A 12979-nucleotide genomic window follows, 5' to 3' on the forward strand; every position below is an offset into this window, starting at 1 on the left:
ATACTTTTCTTGATTAAATAGCCTTAAATGGGCATCTCTGTTTATTTACCTGTGTTCACACTCCAAACTACTCCCTTTGCTACACAGATTTCTGTTCAAACACAGAACGGACACTGTATCTGGAACAGTGAAGTTCAAATGCATTAGCTGCAAGACAAGGACACGCAGGTATTTAAAACTATTATATCAACACAGAGGCACAGTAATATTTCTGATGGTGAGGAGATTGTTTTGTCAGATAGCAGCACGTGGTGGTTCAGTAACATATTGTAGTGTACACTGCTAGAGCCATGCCTGAACATAAACAGCAGAGTGATTTGTTTAGAGAATGTATTTTGCATACTGTAAAGCTTTGTAGGTGAAATTCACCCCTTTGCAGAGGGGTAGCAGAAGACCCATGGACCACCTACATCCACTTAAAAGGGTTTCAGTCCAAAAGGTCTTTAAGGAGTGTGGCAAATTGCCAGCACTAGTATAATGGGTCTTGCACTTTCTCTTCTTGGGGTGGGGGGGAGTGTCAGGGCACTGTTTCTTGCCCCTGAACTGGGATTTTAACTGCCCCACTAGTGTCCTAGAGGAGGGAAGTGGAGAGGGAGGGACTCAGGTTCCTTCCCCTGTGCTACTTCCCTCTCCTGCTCTTCAGCTTGTGGGGGCTTCCTCTCCTCCCTCTGCACAAGCCAGGTATCCCTTTACCTAGGGTCTTGGTCTTCTTAGCTCACCATAGCACTTCTCCAAAATTTCCACTGCTTCCCTCCAAACTGGTCTCTGCTCCAAAACCAGTTCACTCTGCTCCACCTCCTCCAAACTGCTCTCTGCTCCAACTCCTCCACTTGTCTGATTGAAGCAGGGAGTTTTTATCAAGTGACTGGCTTCAGGTGCTCTAATTGGCTTCAGGTGCTTTAATTAATCTATACCAAACTTTCTTCCCTCTACAGGGAATAAGGCTCTCTTCTAACCCTCTCCTGCTGCCCTCTGGCCATGCTGTATCACAGGAGGCTTTGAGAGGACTTAGGTGCTAGTGCTTATATTTTCTGCTAGCCTTCATCCTGCATACCTGGTCATGGTGATAGACAAACACTGCGATGTCTAGAATAAGTTAGTGGATTAGAGACAGGACCAAACCAAAACTGTGGAGAAATGTGGATTCACACCCAGATCCAAACTTCACAGCAATATCCTATCTCTATAGCAGGCAGAACAAGACCTGTGGACACAAATAACTCCCTTCAAGCTTTGAAAAAAGCTCTCCTACAGATCCAAGCTAACTCCCAGGCCACAGGTAGACGTGGCCCATCTCACAAATGGATTAGATCAGATGTTTTCTATCTGAGGATTACAGCCCTCAGTAGGTGACTACTCTTACCATGTTGTTAAATGGGAGATGGGCCAGGAACAAGCTAGATGGGAGCAGGTGGAAAAGTTGATAACTGCTATATCTAACACCATCATAGTATACCTTATACAAATGTTATTCCAGGCTCACAGTCACTGCAGATTGTTTCCTAGTTTTATCTTTTTCCTGCATATAGAAAATTATTGTATGGCACACTTTAAATGAAAGGAATGATACAGACACTTCATCACAGTGTTGATACAAGTTGGAGAACTAATTGCTGTTTGGTATATTTGCCTGAGGAATGTAGAGGAAGACAGAAATTTTCCCTCTCTAATTTGTTACCTGACTCTAAATGTGCAGTAATTTCCTATCCTTGTGATGTGTTCCCCCCTTCATGTTATGATTTTTGTGTAGTTTGCATTATTATTTGCTACCGGAGAACAGAGTGCAGCATGCGATTTACCTTGCTCTCCATCTTCAAGACAGTTGTGAGGCTTCTCTTTCTCACAGAAATTCACCGATAAATCCCTCAGCATGTTTGCAATTTAGCCCATGTATGTAATATTTCACTTTTATGATACTAAATTATATCATGACCTCAAGGCATGAGATGCAATAAATTGTATGATAGCCAACTTTTTACACTGGAGGCCTTCACTATTTCAGTATAATATAAATATTGAGCATATGAATTTCAGGGAGAAGATCCCATTTAGGAAGATCAAAGAAGTCTGCTCATTTTAGAGTCACAGCCTGTCATTAATTCACTCCTTTGATAACTCCAAAGGGAAATCCAGGTAAAGACTGATGATGTCATAAGGCCTAATATTCTGCTTCAGTTCTCCCCTAACATAGACCCATCAACCTTGCTATCTACAATTATTCTTGATAATTTATGTTCCACAGCAGGTAATCACTTGTATTGCTAGTGCTAATAGGGACCATAAAAAAGATGAATTTCCATGCACCTGCTAGATGAGCATGACCTGATACCCTAGACAGACAACCACCACTGAGTCTGCTCAGAGAAGTGAGATGTACTTGTTTTAAAGGGTCCCTCTAAATGGGGAAGTACCTAATCTGCCCCGGAGCTCTAGCGGTCCAATAAAAGATATTATCTCACCTAACTTGGCTCTCTAATATCCTGGGACTGACACGGCTACTGCTCACCACATACCTTCAGCAGTGTTAGCCAATATCATTTACGTAAAACTATGAAGAATGTGGAGGTTCGTACTGGTTGTCTGAAATGGGATGAATTCAACCTAAGTAATTCCACTGACCTTAGTCCAATAGGCACAGATGTCATTTCACTTTAACCACTGACAGTGAATTAAGGACCAAATCCAGCCCCACATCCATAGGAAGGCCCAGGGCAATGGAACTGGTAAGGTTCTGTGCAAAGGGAGGTGCATGTGAGAGTGTCATGCAGAGACCATATACCCTTGAGTGGCCTGCACTCACATTTCCGCAGCAGCAGTGGGAGGATGGGCCACATGAATCGCTGTTACACAATCCCTTGTCCTGTAAGGGGCTGAATAAGGGCATTCAGAGGCCAATCCAATCTTTTGGGCTGCAGTAGCCTTCTCAGAGCATCTCCAGAGTCATTTCATGGTCTGATGGGGTGGATTTCCTGCCCTCACACTCTCTTACATATCTATCCAGCAAGAAAGTTGCTTTGGCAGAAAGTTTGCCTCTAAGTGCTGAGTCACACATCCCAAAAGTAGCAGAGGATTAATATATGTTATCTATTTTAATTTTGCTTGAGAAAGCATTTTTTTCAGGGGGAAAATGTTTCTATTGCTCTGAAGTGGGACTGAGAGATGGTTGGAATGATCTGTTGCGGAATTCTTAAAGTCTGATTGCTGGTGTGTTTCAGCTATTGTATGCTAAAAAGATTTAAGGGAAATGTGGCTTAGTGTTCTACACAAAGGAACTCCTGGGTTTTAATGACCATTGCACAACTCACCGCATGACCAATTTGTGTTTGAATTATTAAGAGCAAGTAACAAAATATTTCAATAAGAGTGGGCTGAATTGAGCCCTGGCATAACTCACTGATGCACTCCAGTTAAATAAATAGTTGCACTAAGAATGAATACACACACACACACGCACACACACACACACACACACACACACACACACACACACACACACACACACACAGAGTCTTCTTAATCCATATGCTGTGAAATTGCCCTTTGAATGGCATATTCTTATTATTTTTAATAATAATTTACCTTTTTTCCAGCCATTTTTCTATTCTTCAGTTGAACAAGCTTGGGAAGGATAAAAATAGAAACCACTCTTTTGCTAAAAATAGCAGTTATTGTGTTCTTTTACCATGTTATTCAACGTTGTTCCTGCAATATTTTGAAAACATTTTGCACAGATACCAAATAACATCCGAATACCTCGATTTTTGATATTGCAATAGCAAGATTCAGTATGGAAATGACCTGCTGAGAACCTAAAGGAGAACTAATTCCTTTTCACTTGTCTAACTTGGGCTAAATTAGTGTGCTGTAATATTACAAGTAAAGTGCTAGAGAGGACAGAACCTCAGCTGATGTTAAGAGCTGCTGTAAAGAATTACCCAGAGGAAGTCTTAAGAATGGCCATATTGGGTCAGGATAATAGTCCATCTAGCCTAGTATCCTGTCTGACAATGGTCAGTACCAGAGGGAATGAACAGAACAGGGCAATTTCAAGTGATCCATCCCCTGTCGTCCAGTCCCAAATTCTGGAGGTTGGAGGTTTAGGGACACCTGGAGCAGAGGATTGTTTACCTGACCATCTTAGCTAATAGGTCCATCAGTGGTTATCTTCCATGAACTTTCTAATTTTTTGGTGAACCCATGTATACTTTTGGCCTTCACAACATCCCCTGGCAATGAGTTCCACAGGCTGATTGCATGTTCTGTAAAGAAGTACCCCCTTCTGTTTGTTTTAAACCTGCTGCCTATTAATTTCAGCAGGTGACCCCTGGTTCTTGTGTTATGTGAAGGGTAAATAACACTTCCCTATTCACTTTCTCTACACCACTCACAATTTTATAGACCTCTTTCAACCCTTCCCCCTTAGTCATCTCTTTTTCTAAGCTGACCAGCCCAGACTTTTTAAATCTCTCCTTGTATGGAAGCTGTTCCATATCCCAGATCATTTTTGTTGCCCTTCTCTGTACCCTTTGCAATTCCAATATATCTTGGCTGAGATGGGTCAACCAGAACTGCAGGCAGTATTCAGGGGGTGGCCATAGTGGCATTATGCTGTTTTCTGCCTTATTATCTGTCCCTTTCCTAGTGGTTCCTAACATTGTGTTAGCTTTTTTGACTGCTGCTGCGCATTGAGGGGTTATTTCATAGATTTTGGTTCCTCACCTTGATGACACCATGGTTTGCAAGGTTCTAATTTGCAGTTCAAAATGACAAACTTTGGAACTGTGCTTCATATTCTTGAGCGCCATCTACTGGCCCCATAACTATTTACTTTCTATGCTGATCTAGAGCAGTGCTGCAACTGTTCCATACAGGCCAGCGACGCAGCACTGATTTACGGCACTGAGGCTCTGACCTAATGGCTTTAAGTAAGATATTGTCATTTGCCAGTAGTGTAAGGCTGCCGAAAAGAGAGAGCTTTTGACTCAGTTCTCCACTGTAAAGGTCAGTCATTACAGACAGGGTGCCAAGCTCTGCCCTTTGATTCTTGTGTGCCTGGCCCAAGTTAAAGCTTGAAGGGAGATACTACTAGTGGATAACATTCCCCCCAGAACCTCACAACACCACACCTCTTCTGTCCATTCATCAATCGGGCTAAGCCCCCTCCCTCCCTGACCCATTTTCCTTTTCATCCCCTAACAGGTCCCCTCTCCTGGTCAGCATACATGTGGCAAAGGAGGGAGCGGCAGGTGGTGAAGCTGGCAGCTGAGTCACCCACATCACTTTTACACTGGTTGCAGATTCCCTCTATGCAGGAATCTCCAGAACATTCAACAGTCAGTTTAAGTTCATTTCGCACTGTGTGAAAAGTGTAAAGAGAACTTAGCAGACTGAAGAACCCAGCTCTTTGAATCCATGTCTGTGAATCTCTGCAGAGTCAACCATTAAAAATGATTGAAGGCAGAGATGCAGCAGAAATTAATTGCTGGCAAAGCTCCTCAGCTGCTCGTCAATCGGGTATATTTTCAAATTCCTAAGAAGTGCAGGAAGCAGCAGTAAAGTTTGTAGTTTATGCATGGATCTGTACGAACTAGGTTAAGCTATTGCTTTCTCTTTCCAAAAATGTGTTCAATTGAATCCAATTTTGAAAGCTTGGGAGAATAATTTCAAATATAAAGGATTCCCGACTCTTTCTGCGTCTTCACACTCTTCTGACACTGGCGTTATTTACCCACATGTTGCCAGTAATTAGGAGTTAGATTATAAACTCATGCAAAACTAATAGCAAAACAACTTCCTTGGTTAATTTAAGGATGTAAAAGGTTTAGGGAACCCTTGCAAATCCTGTTTTAAAGTGCACTTTTTTTTAACTAAAACGTTCATTAAATGAATAGCAAAGAATCCTGTGGCACCTTATAGACTAAAAGACGTTTTGGAGCATGAGCTTTCGTGGGTGAATACCAACTTCATCAGACGAAAGCTCATGCTCCAAAATGTCTGTTAGTCTATAAGGTGCCACAGGATTCTTTGCTGCTTTTACAGATCCAGACTAACACGGCTACCCCTCTGATACTTGATTAAATGAACAGTAGCCCATACAGCCAGTGCATTTTATTATTTGGGAAAACAGTCAGCGTCAGCCATGTGAGCAGTCATTTGTAATGGTTAGAGCAGAATTCAGAGCCAAGTGTCAGCTGGAGTCAGAGGCCAGGTGCCAGAGCCTTGGATGAAAGCCAGTCAGGAATTGGATTGAGGGCTAGAACCAGTTTCCCTGGAGTGAAGCAAGGCAGGAGCAGGGCTGGGTCCAAGCCTGGAAAAAGGCAGAAGTTAATAGTACCATGAGTTTGAGCAGCCAGCACCCCTCTGCTGGTCTTAAGAGCAAGTCTGATGATCCCCTCAGCCAATCGGGGAAGGGGGATTGGGCCAATCAAGTGGCTCAATTTGGGCCCTGCCCTGCTCATCAGACTGCCTCGGGGGTAAACCAGTGGATCCTTACTGCTAACAGTCAGTTTACAGTATGAAAATCATAAACAAAGCGCCATCATCACATATTTTCTATATTCTTCAACATAGTGTCCATCAATGTATTAGAAATATCATGAAAATTGGCCTGTTTCACTGAACACTTTAAATACAGTTCATGTGCTGTCAAAGACCATACGCTGCACTCTATGCTCTTCATACAGTATCTAACATATGTGGAAAACACACTGCTTCCCCCTCTGAATTTAAAACAGCGTCAGCCAACAGTGACATGGTGCCAGCTATTCAGTTCTTTAAATAGATATTTGTTTGGGCTTGACTGTGGAGTTACCATAAGCCCCGAGAAAGGGCAGCCCACAGTTCTGCTACCCAAGAAGCCGACCAAGTACCAGACTGTCACAGTCTGGTCCCTGCTTTCCTCTCTGCTCCAGCATGAGGGGGGTTGCTCTCTCCATCTGCAGCGTATCTAGTCAGAGCAGGAGTATCAGGTGCTCTTTCCTCCCCCACCTTCCTCCCTTGCACAGGTACCAAGAGTGCGCCATAATCTCACCCTGTATGATTAACAAGCAGTCCAATGCATCTGAAAATCCATAAAATGATGACAGATGGCAGGGATGTCAAGAGCCAGTAAATGAGACTTGTTTCCTACCTGTTTATTCCTGGAAACAGCCTTGCCTTTATAGTACTTGCTCATCCCCAGAAGACATTATTCTACTGCTGAAAAGGATGTTAGCTGCTGCAAGAGGCCCTCTTGGTGCCTGGCACACTCGTACTGGCAAATGTCTCAAGAACGGATCGCTAATCCCACCCTCACAGATGTTGGTTGTCTTTTACAATGACAGCCCGGCCATATGTGGAGAGAACATCAAAAGGAAGCCTCGAAGGACAGGCAACGGGCCAACAAAAAAATCCTTTTGGGCCATCAGGAAGAACAGAAGGCACTTGAAAATCTCACGATCCGTTGCTCTCCATCAGCCAATATTATATATATAAACCAAGTTTCTGAATATATAAAAGAAGTCATTCTGTTTGGGTATTTGTAGGTTGGACATGATCTGCTGGCTCGGTGTTTTGACAGCTTAATCATGTGAGAAAAGCAGGAGAGCGGGAAAACAACCCAAACCACTACACTAAGGAGTGCTGGAAGGCACCAGGAATTTGCTGAGTGGCCCATTATTGGTCTCACAGTGTCAGCAAAGGGCATCCTCTACAAACAAACCGAAGCTGAATCCCCGCACGATAACACAGCAAGAGACATAAATCTGCCAGTTAGCTTGAGGAGGGGGAGGGGGAAGACACATAAAACTGTGTACACTAGTGTTCTGTTTTCAGTAGGGAGCGATCTTCAACTCACATGAGTGGCCAATGGAAGAAAAATGACTGGACTACTGCCATCATTTATGTAAATGGCTGGCAACAAAGACTGCTGAAAAAGAACACGTAGACTGAGTTCACAGAATAAGCAGTTAAAAAAAGTCACTAAAAGGATCCCCACCCCTTCTCTGTAAATAGTTTTTGCTTTGGCCCCACAACCACTCAGTCATCAACATCCTCTGGTGACATTTTCTGAATAAAGTCTTGTTTCATGTTCATTTATTTCCGATAATGTATTTCTGATGGGAGTTTGCGGGCTTGTCTAACCCAAGGAGGTTAGCGCGCAGGGATTTAGAGTGTGAATTTGAAGTGTCCTAGCTACTCTGCACTAAATCCCTGGGTGGACACTCTTACCGCACACTAAGAGTGCCCTCACACATTTTAGCTTAATACCCTTCCAAAGTGTATTAAGCTAACATGCACGCAGGCTCTCAGTGCACAGTAAGAGTGTGCACACAGGAAGTTAGTGCAGAGAAACGAATGAGTTTTAACTTTATACCTTAGCTCACTGAGCACAAATTTCCCCATATAGCCAAGAGAAATGAAGCCTACATCATCAGCTGTTCTGCATTTGAATTCCAGGCTTCTGGAGAGAAGGTTTTCAGCATTGATCTAGGTTGGCTAAATATCAAGGGCTAGTCTGTGCTCATGTTAGAGGCCGAGGGCCAGCATAATGCCACTTAACATCCTGCTTAAGTAGACTTTAGGCCATATGCTGCTCTTCTGCATAAGGGTTAATTTCACCCACGAATGAGTGCTCTCTCACACAAGTAGTCTGAAGGAAGTCAATGGGATGTTGTGTGAATAAGTGCTCATCAATGAAAGCGTTGCAAAATCTGGACCGAAATTATTACATAATTTCAAGCTTGGGCCATTTTTACAGCATTTTGAAAGGAATCTGTTGTGGAAATTGCATCAACCCATTGCAAAGTGGACAGAGAAGAGACATGGTTATCATGCTATAGGATACTATTAATTGATGTATAATATGGATCATACAAAGCATTCTACATTGATGATAGAACAGAGAGTTTGCATACTTCTATTAGAATTAATTTGCAATGTATCCTGTTGGGTGAAATCTCACTGTTTGCAAGATCCAAGCCCAGTGCAAGGTGTAAAAGACATTAAAATATACCATGAAAATATGTTGACCACTTGTCTCTCATTGCCCTTTTAACTGTCTGGTGGCAATCACCTGTATGCATATTCCAACCTTAATTTCCTCTTGAAGCTAAAGACAATGAGAGTCAATAGACCCATCCCAATAGGTAGTAGCTCATCTTGTCTAGGGATCATGTATTAAGCTAAAGCTAAAATATACAGTTCTCAGGAAAGGAAAACCCTGATGTTTGAAAGAATTTTCCTAGTATTGTTAGTTTTTCAAAACCAGAGACTCCCATAATTCACTTACGGAAAAGCGCTCCATCTCTCTGAGTCTAGTGAAGGAAAACCCCTGCAAGGCAACAGATAAGAGTAACTGCCTCCTTTCCTGTACACAGTGTCATATTTAGGGTAACCAGATAGCAACTGTGAAAAAAAGGGACAGAGGGTGCGGGGTAATAGGCGCCTATATAAGAAAAAGTCCCAAAAAACAAGACTGTCCCTATAAAAATGAGACATCTGGTCACCCTAGTCTTATTGTATCTTATATGTTAAACAAGAACAAGAGGACTGGGGAAAAAATGTAGGTTTCAACCAGTTAATAGCGTGGCTGGAGACCCAAAAACCTGAACGTTCCAGAGGTCAAACTTCCTGATACCTCAAGAAGCCGTGTGTGTGTGTGTATTCACCCCAACTTAGAAACTGTACATTTGTTTGCTTATGAATCTCATCTACTATGAATAATCTGTCTTGTTCCTCCAGGGGGCAAATATAGTGCCCATCTATAAAAAGGGAAATAAAAACAACCCAGGAAACTACAGACCAGTTAGTTTAACTTCTGTGCCAGGGAAGATAATGGAGCAGGTAATTAAAGAAATCATCTGCAAACACTTGGAAGGTGGTAAGATGATAGGGAATAGCCAGCATGGATTTGTAAAGAACAAATCGTGTCAAACTAATCTGATAACATTCTTTGATAGGATAACGAGCCTTGTGGATAAGGGAGAAGCGGTGGATGTGATATACCTAGGCTTTAGTAAGGCATTTGATACGGTCTCGCACGATATTCTTATAGATAAACTAGGAAAGTACAATTTAGATGGGGCTACTATAAGGTGGATGCACAACTGGCTGGATAACCGTACTCAGAGAGTAGTTATTAATGGCTCCCAATCCTGCTGGAAAGGTATAACAAGTGGGGTTCCGCAGGGGTCTGTTTTGGGACCGGCTCTGTTCAATATTTTCATCAACGATTTAGATGTTGGCATAGAAAGTACGCTTATTAAGTTTGCGGACGATACCAAACTGGGACGGATTGCAACTGCTTTGGAGGACAGGGTCAAAATTCAAAATGATCTGGACAAATTGGAGAAATGGTCTGAGGTAAACAGGATGAAGTTCAATAAAGATAAATGCAAAGTGCTCCACTTAGGAAGGAACAATCAGTTTCACACATACAGAATGGGAAGAGACTGTCTAGGAAGGAGTATGGCAGAAAGAGATCTAGTGGTCATAGTGGACCACAAGCTTAATATGAGTGAACAGTGTGATACTGTTGCAAAAAAAGCAAACGTGATTCTGGGATGCATTAACAGGTGTGTTGTAAACAAGACACGAGAAGTCATTCTTCCGCTTTACTCTGCGCTGGTTAGGCCTCAACTGGAGTATTATGTCCAGTTCTGGGCACCGCATTTCAAGAAAGATGTGGAGAAATTGGAGAGGGTCCAGAGAAGAGCAACAAGAATGATTAAAGGTCTTGAGAACATGACCTATGAAGGAAGGCTGAAGGAACTGGGTTTGTTTAGTTTGGAAAAGAGAAGACTGAGAGGGGACATGATAGCAGTTTTCAGGTATCTAAAAGGGTGTCATCAGGAGGAGGGAGAAAACTTGTTCACCTTAGCCTCCAATGATAGAACAAGAAGCAATGGGCTTAAACTGCAGCAAGGGAGATTTAGGTTGGACATTAGGAAAAAGTTCCTAACTGTCAGGGTAGTTAAACACTGGAATAGATTGCCTAGGGAAGTTGTGGAATCTATATCTCTGGAGATATTTAAGAGTAGGTTAAATAAATGTCTATTAGGGATGGTCTAGACAGTATTTGGTCCTGCCATGAGGGCAGGGGACTGGACTCGATGACCTCTCGAGGTCCCTTCCAGTCCTAGAGTCTATGAGTCTATCTCACATTCTATAATAAGCCTCAAAAGATGTGAAGAGAAGAGTATTAAATATAATCAAAGAATGAATGGATCATGTCCACTGGATTTAAAAGCCTATAAGGGATTCTTTGTTTCACTTTAAAATTACTGTTGCACTTCAGAAGTGATAGGCATTGTATAGCACAAAAAAGGTATGTTGGAAGATATAAGCACCTAGCCAGGGTATAACTTTGGAATATTAAAAGAAATTGTTTTAAAGGGGGATTCCAATTAATTAAGGCTAATTCTGAAAAGCAATCCATTAAATTAGCTAAGCTCTCCAACTAAAAGCACCAAAGAAATTTGTTACACATGGATGCCAGCTCCTGGATATTAACAGGAGAAGCAGTGAGATAGAGAGCTGAAAGCCAAGAGCTATTTGGCAAATGGCCAATAGAAATAAGAGTGTGACCCCCTCCAACAAGTCCTGAAATCAGGGTATATAAAGCTGAGGTCATCACATTGGACCCCAGAGCTAGCTGAACCCCTGTGGACAGCCTCTCCCCTTGTCCAGGGTCACAGGTCTAGGCAGTTTTTTCCAGCAGAAGAGTTTAAGCAGAGTTCAATGAACTCCCTCTCACTAAGTCACAGGATCAAGAACTGACTTACTTACCCCATGCAGAAGCAGAAGCTGCGGAATCCCAAGTGCAATCAGATGCACAGACCAGCCATGTGGAAAGGATTCTTCCTCATTGCAGTGTTCCCAGGATAAGAAGTAGTAGTTAGATTTTCTTTGACAATTGTATTTCCCCTTCTGTTCTTTAACATAAGTACCTGTAGCTTCTCTTGCTGAGTCCACACTCTTCAGTAAGACCTCAAGAAACTATATTTTAGATTTTAACTAATGATATATGCATTCCCTGAGCCCAAGCAATTGGCCTAAGAAATCTGAACTATAACGTTAAGCAATAGCTTCTCATATTCTAAACTTGTCCCTTTCAGACCAAAGCATTCAAATAGCAGGGACCACACTCTTGAAAGTGCCTTATAGACAGGTGCTTCCTTACCCCTTGGAGAAATACTGGAAGTGTGTTAGGTACTAAAGAACTGATGATTAATGTCATAAATAAGTATAAGAAGAAATTTATGTTCCTTGGCATAACTACTAAGTCTCACTGTCATAGGTACCGTGACCCTCTACTGGAGCGCTTCCTACTGTCCATTCTGGGGAGGAGCTCTTCCAGCCTGGCTGTCTTTTCTTGCAGTTCCTCAGCCCATTGTCTCTCTCTGTTGCTCTTTGGCCCCTCTCTTGCTATTCAGGAGCTGCAGCACCTCATCTTCAGGGCTTAGCCATCCAGCCAAGTCACAGGAGTCCTTCCCTTCTGAGGTATTATCACAGTTTTCCACACTGTCCCGGGGAGTCTTTAAGTCCAGTGTCCTGGCCAAGCCACTCCCTCAGTGGCTGGAACAAACAGACCAGACAGTGTTTAAGTTTGCTGCCCAGATTGTGCCACTCATTCAGTGGCTCGTATGGAAACCCAGGCCCACTCTCTACTCTGGGTTCCATAGCTCCAGCTGTGAAAGTCTGGGGAACCACAAACTGTCCTGCCACTCTCCTGGACTATTTCCCACCTTGCCTATCCCAGGCTGATATTCTCCACCCTTCTAGCCAAATCCCTTTCCTCTGGGTCTGCAAGACAAAGCCCTTCTTTTGGAACCAAATCCCTTTCAGTCCCTTGTCCTAGGGGAATGACTGCAGTCCTCTTCCCTGTAGCCCTTTCTGCTGCCAGCTCTCTCATTTACAGAGGCCCAGCCTGTTCCTGCATGGATGAGCTTCCTTTAATTAGGGTTTTCCTCTCATCTTAAATATTACACACACACACACC

The sequence above is a fragment of the Gopherus evgoodei genome, chromosome 13 (genome assembly GCF_007399415.2).
Source record: "Gopherus evgoodei ecotype Sinaloan lineage chromosome 13, rGopEvg1_v1.p, whole genome shotgun sequence".
NCBI classification, from domain to species: Eukaryota; Metazoa; Chordata; order Testudines; family Testudinidae; genus Gopherus; species Gopherus evgoodei.